This window comes from Rhincodon typus, chromosome 13, assembly GCF_021869965.1.
Source record: "Rhincodon typus isolate 14 chromosome 13, sRhiTyp1.1, whole genome shotgun sequence".
NCBI lineage: Eukaryota > Metazoa > Chordata > Chondrichthyes > Orectolobiformes > Rhincodontidae > Rhincodon > Rhincodon typus.
Genome location: NC_063344.1, coordinates 21,268,047 through 21,283,645, shown reverse-complemented (window position 1 = coordinate 21,283,645; position 15,599 = coordinate 21,268,047). Strand labels below are relative to the sequence as shown.

At 40.5% G+C, this 15,599-nt stretch overlaps 1 protein-coding gene across 4 annotated transcripts in view; it reads left to right on the top strand.

Annotated features, from left to right (window-relative positions):
- Window positions 1-15,599, top strand: part of tp63 (tumor protein p63) — a 266,101-nt gene that overhangs the window by 43,183 nt on the left and 207,319 nt on the right. Inside the window, exon 1 of one of the 4 annotated variants that reach the window (XM_048604515.1) lies at window positions 6,268-6,360. The exons of the other annotated variants lie outside the window; for them this stretch is intronic. The gene's annotated coding sequence lies outside the window, so the exon portion shown is untranslated. Of the gene's footprint in view, window positions 1-6,267; window positions 6,361-15,599 lie in introns of those variants that run through there. 4 annotated transcript variants of the gene reach the window in all.

Genomic DNA, 15,599 nt, shown 5'->3' with positions numbered 1-15,599 from the left:
AGTCAGCCCTACATGAGTATTATTGGAGAAGATTCTTAGGGATAGGATTTACTTGCATTTGGAAAAGAATAGACTTATTAAGGATTTTCAGCATGACTTTATGTAGAGGAGGTCTTATCTGACAAATCCATTGAGTTTTTTGAGGAAGTGATGGAGATGATTGATGAGGGTAAGGCAGTGGACGTTGCTTACATGTACTTTACTGAAGCATCTGACAAGGTCCCTCATGTTAGACTGGTCTGGATGATCAAATTGCATGGAATGTATTGTGAGTTGGCAAGTTGGATACAAATTAGATTGGCCATAGAAGACAGAAGGTAGTTATGGAGGGGTGTCTTCCTGATGCGAGGTCTATGACCAGTGATGTTCCACAAGGATCAGTGCTGGGACCTCTGTTTGTAATATATATATGATTTGGATGAAAATGTCAGTGGTCTCATTAATAAGTTTGCAGTTGATGGGGTTGTGAATAATGAAGGATATTAAAGGATACTGCAAGATATAGATCAGCTGGAAAATTGGGCAGAGAAATGGCAGAAAGGAGATTAATCTGGACAAGTGCGAGGTGACGCATTTTGGGAAGTCAAATGCAAATGGAAAATATACTGCAAGTGGCTGGGCCTTTAGGAGCATTGACATACAAAGGGTTCTTGAGTCCAAGTCCATAGCCCCCTGCATGTGGCAAAAAAGTGGATAAGGTGGTAAAGAAGGCAAACGGCAAGCTTGCCTTTATCGGTTAGGGCATGCCCCATTTGAAGTACTGTGTGGAGCTCTGGTTGCTGCACTATAGGAAGGATGTGGTGGTTATGGAGAGGATGCAGAAGAGATTTACCAGGTTGATGCCTGGATTGGAATTCCTTAACTATAAAGAAAGTTTGGACAAACTTGGATTCTTTTTTGCTACAGTGTTGGAGGCTGAGGGGTGACCTGTTAGAAATATTTGAAGATTATGAGAGGCATGGATAGAGTAGATGGGTGGAGTCTCTTTCCCAGGGTGGAAATGTCAAACACTAGGGGGCAAAGGTTTAAAGTGAAAGGGAGTAAGTTTGAAGGAGTTTTCTTTAGACAGAAGTTAGTAGGTGCCTGGAACGTACAGCCAGGGGAGGTAGATACAATAGCAACATTTAAGAGGCATTTAGACAGATACATGAACAGCCAGAGAATAGAGGGATACGGACCATGTGTAGGCAGATGGGAGATCAAATATGTTTCACTAAGATAATCTCAGATATGGAGGGATTGTCTTATGAGCAAAACTAAACAGGTTGGAATTCTACTCAAGAGTTTAGAAGAATGGCAGATGATCTCATTGAAACATACAGAATTCTTAAGGGCTTGACAGGTGAAACACCAAAAGGAGTTTCCCCTCAAGGGACAGTCTAGGACCAAACGGCATAATCTTAGAATAAAGCAGCATCAATTCAAGACTGAGATGAGGAGAAATTTCTTCTGAGGGCTAAGAGTCTTTGGAACAAAAACTTGCACAGAGAGTAAGGGTGTAGAGTTTTTGTTTATATTTATAGCTACACTATAGTTTCTTGATCAGTAGAGAACTCAAGGGTCATTGGGAAAACACAAGAAAGTAGATGTGAGGAATGTCAGATCAGACATGATCCTATTCTAAAGTGCAGGACGGTTGAAGAACTGAACAGCCTACTCCTGTACCTGTTATGGTTTTATTCCTTCCGCACTGTAGGAATTCTATGTAGAGAAATCCTCATGAGTTAATTGAGTTTGAAATTTGGCATCGGGTGTATTTGCACAGTGAAGTCATGAGACATTAACACCTACAGTTTTGGTCATCTTATTTGAAGGATATACTTTGGAAGCATTTCAGTGAAGGATCAGTTGGCTGATTCCTGGGAAAAAGGAATTTATCTTATGAGGAAAGATTGAACAGTTGGGCTTATATTCATTGGAATCCATAAAAATGACAATTTTAAAGAAATGCATAGGATTTTGAGGAGGCTTTACAGGTTTGATGCTAATAGAGTGCTTTCCCTCACGGAGCAATCTAAAACTAGGGGGCAAAATTTAAAAATAAAGTGTCTCCGATTTAAAATGGAGGTGAGGAGGAATTTTTTTTGAGTCATTTGTGTTGGGAGTTCTATTCCCAGCAAGATGTTTGGGTCTTTGAATATACTCAAGAGTAAGTTAGGCAGATCTTTGATGTAGAAGGGAGTTGGGTGTTATGGGGTGAGGGAAGAACAGGGACAGGCAGGAAAGTGGAGTTAAAGCCACACTCAAATTGACCATGAATCTACTGAATGCTGCAACAGGTTCGATGTGCTGAATGGCTCATTCCTGCTCTTTCTTTTTATGTTCTCATGGTATGACCACCATGCTATAAATGCTGCAAGTGCTTGCTCAAGTAGTTGCTTCAAAATAATCATCATTTCAAGATTTTTTATTGGTGTGTTCCACAGGGCAGAGCATTCTGTAAATGCTTAAAACTCCTACAGGTGCAGCATGAGAGGACTGCAATATTGTGGGGAGGTGTAAGCACAGCTTTTGATGTTAAGCTTCTAGGGCCTAATTAATTTTCAATGAATTACACTGTCTCTTATAGGAACGGTGTACTCAGTAACCCGCCATTTGGGAATACTTTTTTGCCCGCTTTACTATTTCACCATATGTGGACATTGCTGGCAAAGTTGGCATTTATTGCTCATCTCTGATTGTCCTTGAAACAAGTGACTTGCTAGGCCCTTTCAAGTTAAGAATCTACTACATTGCAGTGGGTCTGGAGTCACATATGGGTCAGACCAGTTAAGGATGGCAGATTTCGTTTCTTGAATGACATCAGTGAACCAGATGAGATTTTAAACAATTAATGTTAGTTCGCATGGTTGCCATTACTGAGTCTAGATTTTAATTTGAGTTACTACTTTAATTTAAATTACACTAGCTACCATGTTATGATTTGAACCCATCTCTTCGGAACATTAAACCTCAAGATTGTTAATCCAATCTAGTCATTTTACAAATATTCCAATATCTTTCCTTTGGTTGGTTGTCAGGTTGAACATTCAGACAATGGGCAGTAAATCATAACCACTAAGATCAACTTAAGACAGTTTTAGAACTTAGAACATAGAACAGTACAGGCCCTTTGGCCCACGATGTTGTGCTGAACTTTTACTCTAAACCTAAGGTCTACTTAACCTCTACTCCTATCTCATACTATCATCCATATGCCTATCTAATTGCTGCTTAAATGCCCCTAATGAGGCCGACTCCACTACACTCTCCGGCAATGCATTCCATGCTCCTACCACTCTGAGTGAAGAACCTACCTCTGACGTCTCCCCTATATCTACCTTTACTCACTTTTAAACTATGCCCCCTCGTAATAGCTACCTCTATCTATACTTCTGATCATTTTGTACACCTCTATCAAGTCACCTCTCATCTTTCGTCGTTCTAAAGAGAAAAGCCCTAGTTCTCTCAACCTTTCCTCATAAGACCTTCCCTCCATTCCAGGCAACATCCTGGTAAATCTCCTCTGCACCTTTTCCAACGCTTCCACATCTTTCCTGTAATGAGGCGACCAGAACTGGACACAACACTCCAGATGTGGCCAAACCAGGTTTTGTCTCGCTGGAGCATAACTTCATGGCTCTTGAACTCAATCCCTCTATTAATGAAAGCTAACACACCATACGCTTTCTTAACAACTCTATCCACCTGGGTGGTAGCTTTCAGGGAACTGTGGACATGAACCCCAAGATCCCTCTGCTCCTCCACACTGCCAAGAATCTTTCCGTTAACCCTGTATTCTGCATTCAAATTTGTCCTTCCAAAAATGAATCACTTCACACTTTTCAGGGTTAAACTCCATCTGCCACTTCTCAGCCCAGCTTTGCATCCTATCAATGTCCCTTTGTAACCTAGAACAGCCCTCTGTACTATCCATAACTTGACCCACCTTTGTATCATCTGCGAACTTACTAATCCACCCTTCCACTCCTACATCCAAATCATTTACAAAAATCACCAATAGAAGAGGACCCAGAACAGATCCTTGTGGTACACCACTCGTAACTGAGCACCATGCTGAATATTTTCAGTCCACTAGCACCCTTTGTCTTCTAAGGGTCAGCCAATTCTGAATCCAATCTATCACATTTCCCCCTATCCCGTGCTTCCTTACTTTCTGCATGAGCCTACCATGGGGAATCTTATCAAACACCTTACTTAAATCCATGTATATCACATCCACTGCTCTACCTTCATCCATGTGTCTGGTCACCTCTTCAAAAGAATTCAATAAGGTTTGTGAGGCATGATCTACTCCTCACAAATCCATGCTGACTATCATGAATCAAACTGTGCCTATCCAAGTGATCATAAATCCTATCTCTCAGCCCTTTCCAATAATTTGCCCACCACTGAAGTAAGACTAACTGGACTGTAATTTCCAGGGTTATCCCTATTCCCTTTTTTGAACAAGGGAATGATGTTTGCCACTGCCCAATCTTCCAGCACTATACCCGTGGACTGTGAGGACGAAAAGATCATCACCAAAGGCCCTGCGTCTCCTCCCTCATTTCCCATAGATTCCTTGGATAAATCCCATCAGGCCCGGGGGACTTATCTATCTTCAAGTTCCTCAAAATTCCTAGTACATGTTCCTTACTAGCATCCACCTCCTCTAGCCTACCAGCCTGTTTCACACTGTCCTCCCCTACAACTAGGTATTCACAACTGAGAGGGACCGAAGAAAAGTATTTATTAAGGACCTCTCCTATCTCTTTAGGCTCCGTGCACAAATTCCCTTTACAATCCTTGATTGGCCCTACCCTTTCTCTGGTCATTCTCTTATTGCTCATGTATGTGTAAAATGCCTTGGGGTTTTCCTTGAATCCTCTCTGCCAAGGTTTTCTCATGTCCCTTTATAGGTCTCCTAAACCCGTTCTTCAGCTCCTTCCTGGCTAACTTGTATCCCTCTAGAGCCTTTTCCAATCCTTGTTTCCTAAACCTTATATAAGCATCCTTCTTCCTCTTAACCAGTCATTCAACCTCTCGAGAACCAAGGCTCCCTCACTTGACGACATCTTCTCTGCCTGCTAAGGACAAACATATCGAACACACGCAGTGTGCATTCCTCAAACAAACAATCTCCACATTTCTATAGTGCTCTTCCCTGACAGCATCTGTTCCCATTTTATGTTACCCAGTTCTTGCCTAACAGAATTATAATTACCCTTCCCCCAGTTATAAACCTTACCCTGCTATACGTTTTCTGGCATTTCTACACCAACATTTAAAATGCTTGACAATACCCAGAATGCAGCAGTTTGACTGGGTTTCTGCTTCCAGATGTTCCATCAGAGGACTCTACATGTATGTATAATATCCAATAGAAAACATTTCAGTAACGTTTGGCTCTCCCCCAAATGGGATGCATTATCTTGCTTTGGACTTTATAAATATGATTTATAGCTGTTGAATATCATATCTTTTAATGCCAACATCTCCAAGGTGTTTTACAGATGAAGGTGGAATAGTGGTAAATAAAACTAATAGTGGATTAATAGTCCAAAGGCCTAGGCTAATGCACTGGAGGCAACGGTTCAAATCCCACTACAACAGCTGGTGGAATTTAAATTCCACCTCGTAAGTGTGGAGTATCTAGTTAATTCCAGTGATGGTGATTTTTGTCTTAAATGACAATCAATGATTGTTCCAATTTGGAACAATAATGTCCCTTAAGGAAGGAAATTTGCCATTCTTATCTGGTTTGGTATACACGTGACTCCAGACCCACAGCAATGTGAATTTTTAATTGCCCTCTGAAATGGCCAAGTAAGCCACTCAGTTTAGGGGCAAGTAGGGATGGACAACAAATGCCAGCCTAGGTAGGGACACTCACATGCCATGAAATAATAAAAAAAAGTCACCAGGCCAAATTAGAGATTTAGATCAGATAAGCGAGAGCTTGGACAAAGGTATTAAAGGCTAAGAACTATCTTTGTAATGCAATCAGAGTTTAGACCACAGACCTGTAGTAAATGGAAGAAGTTTCCCAATACTACCTTCACTGGGAGCAATAAATAAATAAATCGATAGATACCAACCTCACCCTTGCCGCCCATATCCTCAGGATCAGTGGAAGTGGAGGAAGTTCCTATCAAAACACCATAAGGAGAAGCTAGCTAGCGATAACGGACCGTTACACATTCGATTTGGATTTGAAATGAACACCGCACGTGCCATCGCCCACGCGGAGACGAGTGCGCAGGCGTCGGGGTGTGGCCGCATGCGCGGAGGCGGGTCCCCTCCCCGAGCGATGGGAAAAGGACTAGTGGAAAAGCGCCATTGGGATTGGTGTCAGAAGTGCCTTTAATCGGTGTTAAGGTAAGTAGCAATCAATGAGAGTCCGGGTGTTCGTTCCTATCCTCACTCCATCTCATCCGAATACAATGTTGTGCTAAAAGAAATGATGAAAGAATTCCATAAATGCTTGTACAAACATTCCAAAATGGAAATTCTGAATATGCGTATAAGATCCAAAAAAAATGCAATCTTGATCTTAGGTTGAGATTTTTTGGTTTATATTGTTTCTTGGATGTAGTTTTGGATTGATGACATAACTGGTGCAATCTGAATAAGTGTCCTGCTGGCAGCAGTATTTTGTAGCTAAGCCTTTCCATTTCTAGTGAAGGAATGTGGCTCTGATTTTCAAAGAAGATAACTTACAACATGAAACGGTTCCTTGAGTTAAACCAGCCTTGAGTTGGTGCCTACCCTCCACACAAGTAGTAGTCTTGGTTCTATACTATATAGTTGCCCTGTTCTTGCATCCCTTTATTTCTGTTCCTTCAACCACACACCCAATTTTTAATGTTGATGATAGTTCAGTTATCATTGAGTACAGAATCCCATGTTTGTGCCTTGTGCACCTTCTAATGATGTATGCTATTGTTATGAATTTGCTTTGAAGCACACATGCATTTGACTTATATTAACACATTGTTGCATTGAGTTGAAGTCCAAGAAGCAGATAATGCGTGTTCAAAAAAATTTGTTGTGTTGGTGTGTGACAAAGATGGGCTGCAACCTTGTGCTGAAGTATAAAAAATAGGACACCCTTGTATTTAACCTCAACTCTAGGCAGAAAATCTTCCAGGTTCACAATCCTGATAGTCATCCGATGACTGCAACCAGAAATGTAGTTCAGAGTGCTTTGGAAATGGTTGGACTAAATGTAACTTGGAAAATTGAGAGTGGAAAGTTGCCAAACATAATAGTGAACTATACGGTGAAGAGGGAGTTGCTTTGGAGTAAATAGCAGTTTCTGGGTCTAATCAAATTGAAAGTTGGGGGTAGCGATATTAATCACTTGATTTTCATTGTAGGGTTGATAAGTAGAGGATATGAGCAATTAAAGTAGAATAGTAAAATTGAGGAAAGAAAAGATTAGGATACAGTAATCAAGTTGTGGATGACAGGCTTGATGGGATATGTGGCCTTGTCTCACTCAAGACCTGTTCTGGTTTTGGCCTTCATATCATGGGTCTTTGATTTACTTCTGTTTGCCTTACATATGTGTTCCAGGGTGGATAACAAGACCTGTATTTTGGAAGATGGAAGCACTTCTTGCTCAGAACTAAACTAATATGAAAGCATTGCTAAAAAGGAATTGGATATGCTTGAAATGGCAGTTTTCCAATATTCCAACAATAGCATCTCTTATCCCAAACTTAAATTTGATACAAAAGTTGAAATAATCCCGTGAACACCCAGGTGTTGCAGCTTCCACAGTTTGACGGTGATTTGAACTGAAGGATGAATCCAATAGTGAGAGGTGTGCCTCATACTAAACAAAACACAATTCCAATCTATTATTTTGCTGCAAAATATTTTTGTCTCATTACCAGCTCATTGGAATCCATTTGATGAATCCCTGTAAAAACTCTCAAGAACATTGTGTATTAGATTCTTTATTTGGACTATTGAAACTTTTGGCTAACACAGACCGAGTTAAAGGACTCTCCAAGTTTGAAATAACAGGTTATCCACTGTATTTCACTGGAACGTTTTAGTTTATTTTTACTGAGTTTGCTCCAGTTGGGTTGCATTTTCTGACTTGAATGCTCACGTAATCCAGCTTTCATATGTTATTTAATTTTTCAGGTTTTAAGCTTGAGTTATTTCAACAAACCTAAAACCTATATTTAATTTACTAAACACTTGCATTGTCAGTATATTTTCAGCGCAGAAATCTTATTTACTATAACTTCTAAAATATATATATATTATATTATATTATATTATATTATATTATACTATTATTTAATCAACGTGTTTAGATGTTATAACATATGAAGGCAGGTGGGACTTGCACTTGGATCTCCTGGCCCAGGTGTAGGGACACTACCACTGAGCCAGAGTGTGCTTTTGCAAATTAAACAATGTTTGCTGGATAATCCTGATTGTGCAAAGAATTATGCTTGCAACCAATTTAGTATTGTCAGCTGGCCTCACAATTGCATATACTGGAAGCTACATATATTAATACACAGGACCCTGTCTTTTGCGGACAGAAAAATAATGAGCACACCAAACCTGATTCAATGCAATAGAGTAGGTGACAATCATTCATAGGTCAGGGCAATTCCCTGAGAAATTGAAGTCAACATATCTTGGTTAAGATTTAAACAATGTTTGGGAGTTAACCAGTCAGTAGTAATGGGTACACTCACCGTGGCAACACTTTTGCCAAGCAGTGTCCACTTGCCAGCCAGTCATTGCTGTCCTTTCAAACATTATAAATACTACTTTTCCCATTGAATTGGTATTCTTGTGAATTGTTCTGTGAGTGCAAGATGAAAAGCTTCAACAAAATGCCTCTTTGCAGTATGCAAATTGAAAGGTATTATTATAAAATAATTCTTAAATTTGAAGCTTCAATTTGGGCTTAATGTTTTTGCTGAAAGTAGAGATGCTCTTAACTGAATCTAACTCTTCTACTTCAGCTATGTATATTTTCCTCAGTTATTTCAGCATTATTTAGTTAATGAAATAATATCTCCAGCAAAATCTATAGTTATTTTTCAAAACTTTGGTAAAAGCTAGAAGCCAAATTTCCAAAACTTCAGCTAGGAAAATTTGTACAGAGATTTCTTTTATAACAAAAATGTAATCTCTGGAAGAAGCAGCCAATCCTCATTAGATGTTTGTCACACATGTCATTGGTTTTGAGTTACATGTAAAAAGATCACAAACCTATTGGAATCATATCAAATGCATAGTCTCTGTCTTCAACCTAAAATGAATTATTAATAAATACAAATGAGTTGGATTTAGAAAAAACTTATCACCTGTTTATTCACACTTTTTTGATTGTTTGAGAGTGCAAGAATTCTAATTGTTAATCCCTATGATCAAGCTAGAAAGTCTACAATGAAGAACAGACAGTGCAGAAAATGTTGCTGATGGCAAATGTGGCCATCAGTTTATAAGAAGGAATATTCCATAAACAAAACTAAACAAATGCCCATGATTTACTTGTATTTCCTTCAGTTTAGTACACTACATTTGCTGCTCACAATATTGTCCTCTCCCCTTTGGAGAGGCAAAATGCAGGCAAAGTGTTTGCTTTGCAGAAAAGCATACATATAAGCATAACCTCAGCTTTCTTTCCATTTTAACCTACCCCTTTTCATGCTTATGTTTCTATCCTCAACCTGCTGCGGTGTTCTAGTGAAGCCCACTGTACATTTGACAAACAGCACCTCATCTTTTGATTGGATACTTCACAACTTTACTTGATTGGCCTCAGCTTTGAGTTCAACAATTTCAGGCTGGAATGTAAAAAAAAAAATAAAAGCCAAAATGCTGTGGCTACTGGAAATCTGAAACAAAAGCAACATGCTGGAGAAACTCAGCGGGTCTGGCAACATCTTGGAAGAGAAAATGTCTGTTTCTCTACAGGTGCTTCCAGAACTGTTAAGTTCCTCCAGCACTTTGTTTCATATTTTAGACTGTTTCACCACCCCCCCCCCATTTCAGTCGGCATCAACTTTGCTCACACATCTATTGCGTGGAACTTTGTCAAATGTCTTTTGAGAATTTAGATCATTAACAACTGTGCAGACTTTATCAGCCCTCTGTTACTATTTCATCCAAGACTCAACACTGAAGGCATGGGAGTGTGTAGGGAGCAGGTCATGTAGGGCTTCTGAAGGAAATAGGGATAGAAAATTTGAGGATGGCAAAGGTACTAGTGTTTATACGGCAAACAGGATGCTGAAGTAACGAAGAGGACAAGCTAGAACCAAAAATGATTTTTAAAAAACGCTTCCAGTATGATATGCTCTGTTGTATTACAATCATTGCTGGAAGTTAAACGGGAGACCATTTTCAGTAGCAGAAACATCTAAATCATCACAAAACGAGACATTGGAAAAGGAGACAACAAGGTGCGGAGCTGGATGAACACAGCAGGCCAAGCAGCATCATAGGAGCAAAAAGGCTGATGTTTCGGGCCTAGACCCTTCATCAGAAATGGGGGAGGGGAAGGGGGTTCTGAAATAAATAGGGAGAGAGGGGGAGGCGGATAGAAGATGGATAGAGGAGAAGATACGTGGAGAGGAAACAGACAGGTCAAAGAGGCGGGGATGGAGCCAGTAAAGGTGAGTGTAGGTGGGGAGTTAGGGAGGGGATAGGTCAGTCCAGGGAGGACGGACAGGTCAAGGGGGTGGGATGAGGTTAGTAGGTGGGAGGAGGGGATAGGTGGGAGGAAGAACAGGTTAGGGAGGCGGGGACGAGCTGGGCTGGTTTTGGGATGCAGTAGGGTGAGGGGAGATTTTGAAGCTTGTGAAATCCCCATTGATACCATTGGGCTGCAGTGTTCCCAAACGGAATATGAGTTGCTGTTCCTGCAACCTTTGTGTGGCATCGTTGTGGCACTGCAGGAGGCCCAGGATGGACATGTCGTCTGAGGAATGGGAGGGGGAGTTGAAATGGTTCGTGACTGGGAGGTGCAGTTGTTTATTGCGAACCGAGCGTAGGTGTTCTGCAAAGTGGTCCCCGAGCCTCCGCTTGGTTTCCCTGATGTAGAGGAGGCCACAACGGGAACAGCGGATACAGTATACCACATTGGCAGATGTGCAGGTGAACATCTGCTTGATGTGGAAAGTCTTCTTGGGGCCTGGGATGGGGGTGAGGGAGGAGGTATGGGGGCAGGTGTAGCACTTCCTGCGGTTGCAGGGTAAAGTGCCGGGTGTGGTGGGGCTGGAGGGGAGTGTGGAGCGGACAAGGGAGTCACGGAGAGAGTGGTGAAATTGGATTAAAAGTATAGTGTTAGTACAAGAACAACATGTTCTTTAGGTAATCATGAAAATTCTTCAAATACTAAAAAGAGAATCAGATTACTGAAGGTTCTGAATATTTTTATCTTAAAATGGGAGGTCTTTCCTCATGGCTCAATTCAAAGAGGTAAACCACTAAACATTTTGAGACTCACTGGAGCAAGTCAGTCACTGATATCTTCCAGAGGGGAAATTAAAATTAAATATTAATTGGAGGATACAAACCAGTCTCATTAAACCGAATTGAATTTAAAAGTGACTTAGTACGTGGAGAAATTGCGGTTGGAAATCGTGAAACAGATTCCAAAGAGAGAATTAATTCTATTTTGAAAAATGACTAGACTGGTTCAAAAATATTGACCTCACCCAGCATGTTTGAACAACTGTTGGCGGGAAAAGAAACTGAAATGTTACAGGACTCTTTTGTGACTAGATCTCAGGCTCATAGTATAAACAGGTAGATGATGAGCTTGTGAGGCAGGGAGATAGTCATTCAACAGATCCCTTGGTATAGCTCATCTGCGCTGACTGGACGTCCCAATCCAATCTAGCCCCATTTGTCAGCATTTGGCCCATATTCCTTTAAACATTCCTATTCACATACCCATCCAGATGCTTTCAAATGTTGTAACTGTACCTGCCTCCATCACTTCCTCTGGCAGCTCATTCCAAACAAACACACCCTCTGTGTGAAAAAAGTTACCGCTCAAGTCCAGTTTAAATCTTTCCCCTCTCACCTTAAACCTATGGTCTGTAGTTTTGGACTTCCTCACCCGCGGAAAAAAACCTTGGCTATTCACTCTATCCATGCCCCTCATGATTTAATAAACGTCTATAAGGTCTCAGTCCCTGACGCTCCAGGAAAAGAAACCCCAGCCTATTCAGCCTCTCCCCATAGCTCAAATCCTCCAGTCTGGCCAACACCCTTATGAATCTTTTCTGCACCCTCTTAAGTTTAACAACATCCCTCCAATAGCAGGACTATGAGAATTGTAAACAGTATTCCAAAAGTGGCCTCACCAATGTCCTTCATAACTGCAAGATGATATCCCAACTCTTGTACTCAGTATTCTGACCAATGAAGGCAATGCCTTCTTCACCACCGTGTCTACCTGCGACTCCACTTCCAGGGAGCTATGCACCTGTACCCCCCAGGTCTCTTTGTTCAGAAACACTCCCCAAGCCCCTAGCATTAACTGTATAAGTCCTGCCTTGGTTTGCCGTACCAAAATGCAACATCTCACATTTATGTAAATTGAACTCCACCTGCCATTCCTCGGCCCATTGGCCCATCTGATCAAGGTCCCGTTGTACTCCAAGCTAATCTTCACTGACCACTATACCACCTATTTTGGTGTCATCTGTAAATCTACTAACCATACCGCCTATATTTGCATCCAAATTGTTTATATAAATGATGAAAAGAGTAGACCCAGCACTATTCTTTGTGGCGCACCACTGGTCACAGGCCTCCAGTCTGAAAAACAACCCTCCACCACCACTCTTTATCTGCTACCTTCCAGCCGGTTTTGTATGCAATTGGCTAATTCTCCCTGGATCCCATGAGGTCTAATCTTACTAATCAGACTACCATGCAGAACCTTGTCGAATGGACTTCAGCAAAGCATATAGACAACATTTGCCGCTCTGTCTTCAACAGTCCTCTCTGCCACTTCTTCAAAAAAAAACTCAAACAATTTAGTGAGAAACCATTTCTTACACACAAAGGCATGCTGGCTATCCTTAATCAGTCCTTGCCTTTCCAAATGCATGTAAATCCTGTCTCTCTGAATTCCCTCCAACAACTTACCCACCATTGGCATAAGGCTCACTGGTCTATAGTTCCCTGGCTTTTCTTTACAACATTTCTGAAATGATGGCACCACATTAGCCAACCTCCAGTCTTCTGGTACCTCACCCATGATACAAATATTCAGTTATCTGGTACAGTTTAAAATAAAATTATAAAGGAGGATTGTAAAGAGAATGAGGCTAACATGTTTATCCCATCTTCTTTAATAGAAATGCAATAAATGGATTTAGAATTGAATGTTGTGTCAAGCAGTCAACTCATACCAATACCTGAGAATTATTGCTTGAAAGGCCAAGTACTAATGAAGAAATAGGAACTACCTCGAATATCAGATGATGAAGAATGGGCAGTGATCCATTACATGGTATTTCCATCTGAGCATCATTATGATGTTTTACATGTGAGGGACATAATTGCAATGGCAGGTCACTTAGGCATTCAGAAAATACAGGCTAAAATATTTAAACGTTGTCTAAATAAAAACCAAAAGAACTATGGATGCTGTAAACCAGAAACAAATATAGAAATTGCTGGAAAAGCACAGCAGATGTGGCAGCATCGGAGGAGAGAAATCGGAGTTAACATTTTGGATTGAGTGATCCTTCCTCGGAAGGGCTTTCGTAAAGATGTGGTTAAATTTTGCTAGACATGTACACATAGTGGTGAAATCCCAACCATCAATTAAACCTGCACCTTCAATTCCCTTACCAGCTTTCATAACTGTTTGGCATATTGTGTAGGACCCCTACTTAAAATTGGAAATTGGAATTGGTATTGGTATTTTTAAAGATTATGGATTTTTCACCAAAATGCCTTTGAATCAATGCTTTGGAAGAATTACTATGAAAATTTAAATTTCAATGTTGCAAATATTCAGAAAAATGCTGACTAGTTTGGAAATAGACAGTCACATTTTCAGCTTATCACCCATAATCTCAAAGTGCATTGCGAAGATTGCATTAAACTTTGATGACCATGATTGGAGCTTATTGGCACAAATATTCTGACGATTGTTAAAGGAGTTAAACAGCTTGCCACTAGAGATGCTCCGGATGACTCCAATTGATTTAGTCCTTCTAAACGGAAATATGGGTTAAGACGAGAAGGCTACTTAATTTGATTTTTAAAAAAATTGGGAAGGCAAAGCTCAGACTATACTTACAGTCACTGCTTAAAATTTGAGGGAAATCAAAGTATGTGAATTCACTAAGAAGCATTTGAAGAGAGCCCAACCAACAGTTAAAACTAGAGGAAATAAAAAGGCCACCGTTTGAAATTTTATTGCTAGAGACAAGGGTTAGTATTGTTGCCAGCCTCTGGGAATCATTAAAAGCAAGATTGATTGGATATTATCAAAACAAAAAGAAAATGAATTCTGAAATTTATGCAGTGGGTACTCCAGACAGGAGGAAGAATCAAGTGTGTTGGGTTTGCATGTTAAAGAGGTATTATAACAGATGATACTATTTTAAAGGTTAGCTAGCATAATATTTTGTCTAACAGCAAATTAGCGAAGTGATTTACAAAGGCTGTTACAGAATCATAAATTGATTAATTTGATAAGCTAGGAAAAGTGTTCTTGATAGTTCATGATGTTAGTGTGAAGGATAAACATATCAAGCAACATCCTTACGGGCTCAATCCAGTGAAATGAGCTCAAATTATCAAGAGATTAAATTAACGATGGACAATGAAACTATTGAACCAAATTATCTTAGTGGAAGCTCACCTATTTTAATGGTGCTGAAACCAGATGCGTTGTGAAGAATCAGTATTATTGTATTGGAAATACTTGATGAAGGAGACGTTGAGTCATGTGTTGGCTCTACAACATTTTGAAATGTACATCTCCAAAAATGTGGAAGAAACTTTTGTACAGAACATAATCCTTTGGATTGTTTTTGGAGAAATTTCAGGAGAAGAACTTTTGTTTTTATTTAATGGAGCTTCACTTTCCAACCGTACAATCTAAAAATCATTTGTGTGTCTGGAAAATACAGTATAATAATGGATACGTTATCAAGAATACATGAAGGAAATGGCGTTTTGTGCTACAAGTGGACTTACAAGCGGTTGCTGTGAAACTCATTGTTAACAGTAACACCATGATGACATTAAACGTAGAAATAATATTAAGGGATAACAAGGTGTAGAGCTGGTTGATCGGAGCAGGAAAGCTGATGTTTCGGGTCCGGACCCTTCTTCAGAAATGGGGAACTCTGGAATAAATAGAGAGGGTGGGGGGAGGTGATGATGGAAGGTGGATAAGGGAGCAGATAGGTGGAGAGAAGACGGACAGGTCAGGGAGGCGGGGATGGAGCCAGTAAAGGTGAGTGTAGGTAGGGAGTTCGGATGGGGGTTGGTCAATTGAGGGAAGACGGACAGGTCATGGCGGGGATGAGGCTAGTAAGTAGGAGGTGGGGGTGGGGGGGTTGGTCAGTGAGCTGGGAGGACCGGATAGGTGGGAG